The sequence below is a fragment of the Budorcas taxicolor genome, chromosome 14 (assembly GCF_023091745.1).
Source record: "Budorcas taxicolor isolate Tak-1 chromosome 14, Takin1.1, whole genome shotgun sequence".
Taxonomy (NCBI): Eukaryota; Metazoa; Chordata; class Mammalia; order Artiodactyla; family Bovidae; genus Budorcas; species Budorcas taxicolor.
Window position 1 is genome coordinate 47,458,877 of NC_068923.1, and position 8,847 is coordinate 47,467,723.

The 8,847-nt window shown below is 38.4% G+C and overlaps 1 non-coding gene across 1 annotated transcript; it reads right to left on the minus strand.

Moving 5' to 3' along the window:
* Positions 1-5,018: 5,018 nt before the first annotated feature.
* On the minus strand, positions 5,019-5,124 carry LOC128059693 (U6 spliceosomal RNA). The gene has a single exon (XR_008200621.1). It is a non-coding gene; the product is annotated as a U6 spliceosomal RNA (small nuclear RNA).
* Between the last annotated feature and the right edge of the window lie 3,723 nt (positions 5,125-8,847).

Genomic DNA, 8,847 nt, shown 5'->3' on the forward strand with positions numbered 1-8,847 from the left:
CATCGAAATATACCACAGAGAAAGTGCATAAGTAGTACATGGATGGGGAGAATATATCTGCAACACACAAATCTGGCAAAGTACCTGCACCCAGAATAAGCAAAAAACACGTCTAAATTAATTTTTTTTTTAAATCCAATTACAAGATGGAAAAAAGACTTATAAAGACACTTTACAAAAGTATGTGAATGGTTGATAAACATAAGAAAAGATACTCCAAGTCATTAGTCATCAGGGAACTAAGGCAAATTAAAACCATGGGAAATAGGACTTAGCCTCTAGAACAGCTAAAATTATAAAAGCTGACAGTCCCTGGTATTGGCAAGAATATGGAGCAATTGGAAGTCATTTATTGCTGGCAGGACTATACAACATTTTGGAAAACAAGGTGGTACTTCCTCTTATACTAACTATATGACCCAGCAGTTCTACTCCTAAGTATTTACGGAAGAATATATTGATCTGAATGATGATTACATTTTGACAATGGTTTGTCAAACTTCACTGAGTAGTACACTTTGGATTTATGTATTTTGCTATCTGTAAATTATACCAGAACAGATTACTATTGACGTTTTTTAATGCAATAAAAGAGAAGTTCCTCAATATAATTAATTGCATATACAAAAAGTCTATAACAAATGTCATACTCAATGGTGAAACATTTCGAGCTTCTCCTAGAGAGTGAGATAGAGAATTGGAAATAGAACGCCCAATATTATCATTTGTATTCAGTATTGTACAGGAGATTCTAGTCAATGTGGTAAGGAAAGAAAAATGATGTAACTATCACTAAAGGAAGAAATAAAAGTTCCCCAGGTGGCTCAGTAGTAAAGAACCCACCCACCAGGAGACACAAGAGACGCCGCTTCTGCCGCTGGGTTGGGAAAATCTCCTGAAGAAGGAAATGGCAACCCACTCCAGTATTCTTGCCTAGAAAACCCCATGGCAAGAGGAGCCTGGTGGGCTACAGTTCAGGGGGTCGCAAAAAGTTAGACACAACTGAGCACACACAAGGAAGAAATAAAACTGTCATTGTTTGCAGATGGCATGAATGTTTATGTAGAAAATCCAAAAGAATCAATGAACTGCTAGAATTAAGTTTTAGAAGATCTCTGGAACAGAAGGTCAATTTACAAAATACAATTGCTTTTTAAAAAAATATTTTAGAGCAGTTTTATGTTCACAGTAAAATTGATTGGCAGGTATAGAGATTTCCCATAAACTCCCCTCCCCCACACATACATTGCTCCCCAATTATGAACATCCCCCACCGGAGTGGTATGTTTGTTACAATACAATTGCATTTTCATATATTTTAGAAACAGAAAATGAAAACTTGAAATGTAAACTGAGAAGCTGTTTTGCAATATCCATTAGAGCTGAGTATTTCTGCTTTATGACCCAGTAATTCCACTCCTAAGTATATTTCCAGTAGAATTCAATGACAGATGAATGAATAAACTACAGTATTTTTGCACAATGGAATACTATATGAAAGTGAAAATGAATGAATGAATGATAAAAAAGAAAATAATAAAGTACAATATGAGAATCACAGCACACTTGTGTACTCTAATAAGTAAAAACTGGTCAGGTGTTGATCTCATCTCACTTAACACAAAAGTTCATGTGGGTAGGTTGACAGGGAGTCTTAGAACAGGATGTAGGTTCTAGATCATAATCTAAACCCATAAACAGTGTTACTTAAACACTTGGTTATTTGGTTGGTTGGTTGGTGACATCTTTTTATTTAGCAACCCACTTTAGTATTCTTGCCTGAAAAATCCCATGGACAGAGGAGCCCGGTAGTCTGCAGTCCACAAGGTCCCAAAGAGTCAGACAAGACTGAGTGACTAAGCCTGCAAGGATATAACCTAAAAATTGCCATTTTAACCTTTTTTAAGCGTACAATTCAGTGGCATTAAGTACATGCACTCTGTTTTCAACCACTACCCATCTCCAGAATGTTCTCATGAAAATATTCTGGACATGGTATTAAGGACTCAGTTTCCAACTCAAGGAATTTCTAAGATCCCATGTATCAGGGAGCTAAAGCACACTCAGACGGAAAAAAAGCTTCCTTCAGTTAAAATGCAAGATTTTTTTTATAAAATCCTGGATGTGAAGGGGAATGTCTGTGTTCAGTGTTAGCTAGGACAGAAAAATAGCTTCGTCAAAAAGAATGCACCTGAATAACGACTCTTCCTTAGAACCGTCTTCTTGCTTCTTTTGAAACAGGCTTCTGTAAACGTGGACCACTTGACAAATAGTGCTACTCACCACAGAGCTCTCATTCTAGCAATATTTCTTGGGCTTTAAAATATAACACTCTGTTTTTATTCAAAATATTTACAGGGTCAATCAATGTTATATTTTAATTAGTCTATTATTTATTAATGTCAGCTTTTTACATCCTTGATGAAATGCCTATGCTTTTGGTTTATTTATTTTTTTAGCTTTTATCCAAGATGATTATGAAGTTTCAGACACAAAACTACCTGAAAGATTGCAATTATTCTCTTGCCCCATCCTCAAACTCTAATTTCCTAGATCTTCACTGAGCAGTAGGCATGTGGATATTTGTTGTTCTTTATAGCTGTCACACCTGTTAGAAATATTATTTTGTGTGTATTCAGTATTTAATAAAAACAACTTTTAAACATTCCTTCTGTGTTATATATTTTACTTAAGCATATTCTTTTGTTACAAAATGAGAAAAGCTAATACTTAGATCTCTTATTTCTTTTGGACTAAGTTTTAAAATAAACTACTAATACGGGATACTTTCTAATACACTCAATCCCTGGCTTACATACGGCCAGGGCCAACCAACCACCAAGACTGGCAAGATGTTTACTTGACTGAAGTTCCCTTCTCATTTTGCCTCTCCCTAGAGTTTTTCCCACTCATATTTCCTCTTCTCTCTCTCTATTTTAAGCCTCGCATACAGCTTTTACTTTCTCCTCATTAAGAGTGGTTTCATCCACAATACCACCACTTCCTTGTATATGAACCCTATGCCTCTCAATAATTTAGTCGTTTGTTTCAACCTCTCCTGCCGTCCTAAGATAAAATACCAAGCACGGGTGAGTTTGAATACTCTTCTGCAGTGTAACCACTAACCCCAAGACTCACCATTCTAATGCAGACATGCTTAACAGAGTGCCTTTCCAAATACAGCAGATTAAGTTCTAGTTTTCCACAGAAACACATACGATGGTTATGTTCTATTACTACGACTGTGCTATTTTCAATGTCATAGGTTTTAGGAGGGCAGCTCTGAGAATCTAAACCCCTTGCAAAACCTTGTTTCCATAGAAAAATATGTTCTGCCTCATAATCGATCAATGAACAAGTAAACTTTTCAAATAAATCCATGAGGATTCCCTGTACTTTTCATCTGAGACTTCAAAGCCTTTCACAAAAACATCATTTTTCTTCTAAAAAAAAAAACAAAAAAACGCCATTTTGCCATAGCTAATGGTTATTAAAGGACTTGTTATGTTCACAACTAGGAAGTGTATATTAACAACCTTTGGACATGGAGTGCCAGAGATAATGCACAAATTATTACCAGGGGTATTGGAGATGCTTCTTTCCATTTATTAATTCACTACAAATTTATTGAGTTCCTGTTCTGTGCAAAGCATTATTCTCAGTACTGGAGACCAAGTAACAAACAAGACAGGCAACAGCCCTATCTTAATGGAATTTACAAATCAAGTGGCTCATGCTTGGCACTTGGTGAATATTTGCTGAATGAATGATTTAATGTGCCTAAAGAAAACCATTTGCATAGAATAAATATTTGTTTTATAAAAATTAAGTGAAATCATTGAACAGAGGGGCAGCAGAGTGCAGAATATAAATTAGACAGGGGAATGTGCTCCAATGGGGCTTCCCGGTGCTTCAGTAAAGAATCTGCCTACAGTGCAGGAGATACAGGGGACGTGGGTTCGCTCCCTGGGCCAGGAAGATCCCCTGGAGTAGGAAATGGCAGCCCACTCCAGTATTCTTGCCTGGAGAATTCCATGGACAGAGGGAGCCTGGCGGACTACAGTCCATGGGGTCACAAAGAGTCAAACACAACTGAAGCGATTTAGCACACAGGCATCCTGTGTACAGCTGAAAGCGCACCGACTCCCTAAAAGAGGATCCAAAACCCTTGGGTGATGTTCACTCTTTGTGATATTCTTGTAACTTTATGATGCAAAATTAACAATATTTAAATATTATGATTTAAAGTTAATACACACTAGGGGCTACAATACTGACACTTGCATACCTAAAGCCTGTGCTCTGAAACTAAAGAAGCCACTGCAATGAAAAGCCCACACACCACAATGAAGAATAACCCCTGTTCACCACAACTAGAGAAAGTCCATGTGCAGCAGCAGACACCCACCACAGGCAAAAAACAAAATGAATGAATAAATAAATAAATATTAAAGTTAATACATTTTATGTTATATGATAAGGGGATGGGGAAAGAAAACAAAAGTAGACAGGTAGATACACACATACATACAGACACAAACATACACACAAGCATATTCACAGCAAAGGAAAAGCAAGAAATACTTATAACAGTTACATCCTCATTTCTGTAACTGGTTACATGGTCATAGCTGGTATTGATAACTGTATACTTCCACTACCCATTACATATTCCTTTCATCCTCACCAAGCAACTTGGCTGGTTGTGGTTCTTTTCTCTCTCTCTCTCTCTCTCTCTCTCTCTCTCTCTCTCTCTCTCTCTCTCTTTTTAAACTGAGATAGAGTTGATATACAATATTATGTTTCAGGTATATGATCTGTTTGTGTATAGTGATACAATTTTTCAAGGTTATATTCCATCCCTGGTCATTATGAAACATTGGCTATATTCCCAGTGCTCTACAGTATATTCTTGTAGCTTATTTATTTTATACATAGTAGTTTGTACATCTTCATCGCCTTCCCTATCTTGCCCCTCCCCACTTTCCTCTCCCCACTGGTAACCACTAGTTTGTTCTAAACCTATGGGACACTTCACGAATTTGCGTGTCATCCTTGTGCAGGGCACATGTTAGTCTGCTCTGTATCATTCCAATTTTAGTATTTGTACTGCTGAAGCAGCACTGTTTGTGGTTTTTTACCCAGGAGAGTGACCCAGACCTTCATTCACGAAGCAGCTGGGCCGTTGATAGAGCTGCCTGAATTAGACTGTTGTAGTTTTCCATTGACTTTAACCCAGGTTATGTTACTAAGAGAAGCCCTAACAGGTCTCCTGAATTCTAGCCACACCCTTGCTTACCTCCATTGCTTGTAGCGGTTCAATTTCCCCTTGGCAATCAGGATCAATTACTCCAGCCATCTAGTAACCTTCTTTTTTGCCTGTTAACTCAGAGGCTTGAGAAGCCCAAAGTGGTCAGGTAACAGTCTTCACTTCCAGTTCTTGGAATCACTGCTGTGTCCCTGGTGGATGCATTCCTCCCTTTGAAACTAAGACCTCTAGACCAGCAGTACTTACGGTCACAGGGGTAGGAAGCAAAAATTTTGCCAGTGGATCACTAGAGGTAGTAGTGTGGTGTTCCCCTGCCATTTCCATTCCTTGATTCTTAGACCTAGCCCCATGAATTCTGGCTCTGACGGAAAAATAGAACCATATACTGGTCACCAAGGTAGAGCATACACCACCTCCTGGAAAACCTGGCCTCGGTCCTATAAAGTAGTGACCCTGAGCTGTTCTTGTATTTAACTTTGTCTTCAAAGGGACTTTCCACTAGTCTATCAAGCTAACTGCTTCAGGATGGGTGAAGAATAGAAATCTATGAGGGGAGACCACTGACACACTTCATTTGTCATAAAGTGAGTTCCTCGTTCAGAAGCAATGCCGTATAAAACCACGATGGTGGATAGGATAGCCCATCCTGTGGCTACCAGTTCACTTCTTTCCCCAGAGATTCTTGTCATTGCCCAATGGGCTCATGAACAATGTAGTCATGGTGACAACATGGACTTCCATTAATCAAGGCCAACCTGGCTATGGCTACCACAGAGTGTGCAGTCAGGCATCCGTGGAAACTAACACCGAGTCCCCAGTATGGAACCATTCCCAGGGGGAGCAGTCAGTTATCTGGTTGGCAGGTTGCTTACACTGGATCACTTTTATCATGGGAGGGCCAGTGTTGGGTATATTTGTTGTTATTGTTGTCTGTTTATTTTTGGCTATGCTGCATGACTTGTGACATCTTAGTTCCCCAACCAGGAATCGAACCTGAACCCCCAGCAGTGAAAGCACCAAATCCTAACCACTGGACTGCCAGGGATTCCTTCTTTGCAATATTTTGCTTAAATATATATATATACATATATATATATATGTATATATATATATATATATACACATAGCAATGAAACAGCAGCTACGACAGTCTAACTCAACTTTCTTTCATGACCAAAAATCTTCTTCTCTATTAACAATACAGTAGTCATAATAACCAAAAATGAAGAAGTCTTATTCATAAATTGCTATTGGCCTGCAATGTAGGAGACCCGGGTTCAATCCCTGGGTTGGGAAGATCCTCTGGAGAAGGAAATGGCAACCCACTCCAGTATTCTTGCCTGGAGAATTCCATGGACTGAGGAGCCTGGCAGGCTGCAATCCATGGGGTCATAAAGAGTCAGACATGACTGAGCGATTAACACAGATAAACATACTATCAGCAATGAGGTACATCTGTAGTACTAAACTGAGTGCTGTATTCAGTATGCTTTCCATCATACTGTTGTCATTGCCAAGCTGAGAAATTTTGGATCCCCACAGGAATAATTTCAAGATTTCTTATAGTATGGTGGAATTTTGTAGGATTTTATAAAGAACAAGATAATCAGATTCTTTACTGAGTAAATTCTTCCAGTGTGTTTGGCTTGATTTCACTGTTGGCTTTTCTTTGATCTTTACTAGGTTTTTCATGCTAAATTTTAAATAGGGACATTTTTGCAATTCTTTAAGAAGTTTTATTTCCAGTGTGCTCCCTCCTAAAATTGTTTTTCAAGTGAAACAAAAGATATATTTTATATAGCATATTTTCAATAAATAATAGATTTTCTGGTAATGGCATATATTTTCCAGTCTCATTCTATTATACACATTACTCTGCTTTTATTTCTCTTCCCTTTAATATATCATTAACTTGTATTCTTAAATATTCTTAAGTATACTTGAACTCTATTTTGGAATGATTGTGGTTTCTTCATGAGACATTCTTGAGTTTTTTTGCTCTTTTTCCTTTCCTACAAATTGTTTCTGTTCTACTCTTGGTCTGTCGCATTGGTCCTTTATCATATATTTTTATTGCTTATTTACTTTTAATGTAACTCTATTAACTATCATTTCCTTTAATTCTGAATGATTTTAATAAAAATCTATCAATATGAGTTTTTCTCTTTCTCTTTTACACCAATGTTTGTGTGCATGCATGCTCAGTTGTGTCTGACTCTTTATGACCCTATGGACTACAGCCCGCCAGGCTCCTCTGTCCATGGGATTTCCCAGGCAAGAATACTGAAGTAGGTTGCCATTTCCTCCTCCAGGGGATCTTCCCAAACCAGGGATCAAACTCGCATCTCCTGCTTTGGCAGGTGGATTCTTTGCCACTGAGCCACTTGAACTAGTCTTTGTCATTTCAAGGCCCCCTCAAATTTGACCTCAACTTTAAACAACCTTCCATTTTCTATTGATAGAACTGTGGTGTTAGTCTACACACATAACTTACATAGTGTTTCACTTATAACTTCCAATTAAACAAGAATTATTACAGTTCTTTAACTTGGTTTTGATATAATACATGCATACACATCTCTATCATACCACAGATGGCACTCCCTCATATTTACTAGAGCACTTTTTTTTCGACTAGTAGATAATAAGCCCCCTGAAAACAAGGAGCATATGTCAACCTCTAGTGTCTGGCACAGTGTAGGTTTTTAATGAATGAAGAATAAATGAATAAATGAATGAATGAAAACCATTAGTTGTATAATTTCAGGGGTCTCTTCCAAAAAAACACTTCCCCTGTCAGCCAAATGGACTTATTTTAAAACGAAAATATTCTTAGAAATCACACTTGTTTTAACCTATTCATCCAAGGCAGAAGCTGTCGATCCTGATTGAGGAAGAGAACCATGTGCTCATCCCAATAAAAATAAATTAGGAGCTCTTATGTGATTCTAAGGGCTTCCCTGGTGGCTCAAATGATAAAGAATCCTCCTGCAGTGCGGGAGACCTGGGTTCAATCCCTGGGTTGGGAAGATCCCCTGGAGGAGGGCAACCCCCTCCAGTATTCTTGCCAGGAGAATCCCCAGGGACAGAGGATCCTGGGGGGCTACAATCCATAATGTCGCAAAGAGTGGGACATGACTGAGTGACTGAGCACAGCACAGCGCAGGTGATTCTAAAGTGCAGGCAAGGTTGAGAACTGCTAGGCTAAGACAGAAATAATAACTGATGGCAGGTTCTATGCAGATGACACCACCCTTATGGCAGAAAGTGAAGAGGAACTAAAAAGCCTGTTGATGAAAGTGAAAGTGGAGAGTGAAAAAGTTGGCTTAAAACTCAACAGTCAGAAAACGAAGATCATAGCATCCGGTCTCATCACTTCATGGGAAATAGATGGGGAAACAGTGGAAACAGTGTCAGACTTTATTTTTGGGGGCTCCAAAATCACTGCAGATGGTGATTGCAGCCATGAAATGAAAAGACACTTACTCCTTGGAAGAAAAGTTATGACCAACCTAGATAGCATATTCAAGAGCAGAGACATTACTTTGCCGACTAAGGTCCATCTAGTCAAGGCTATG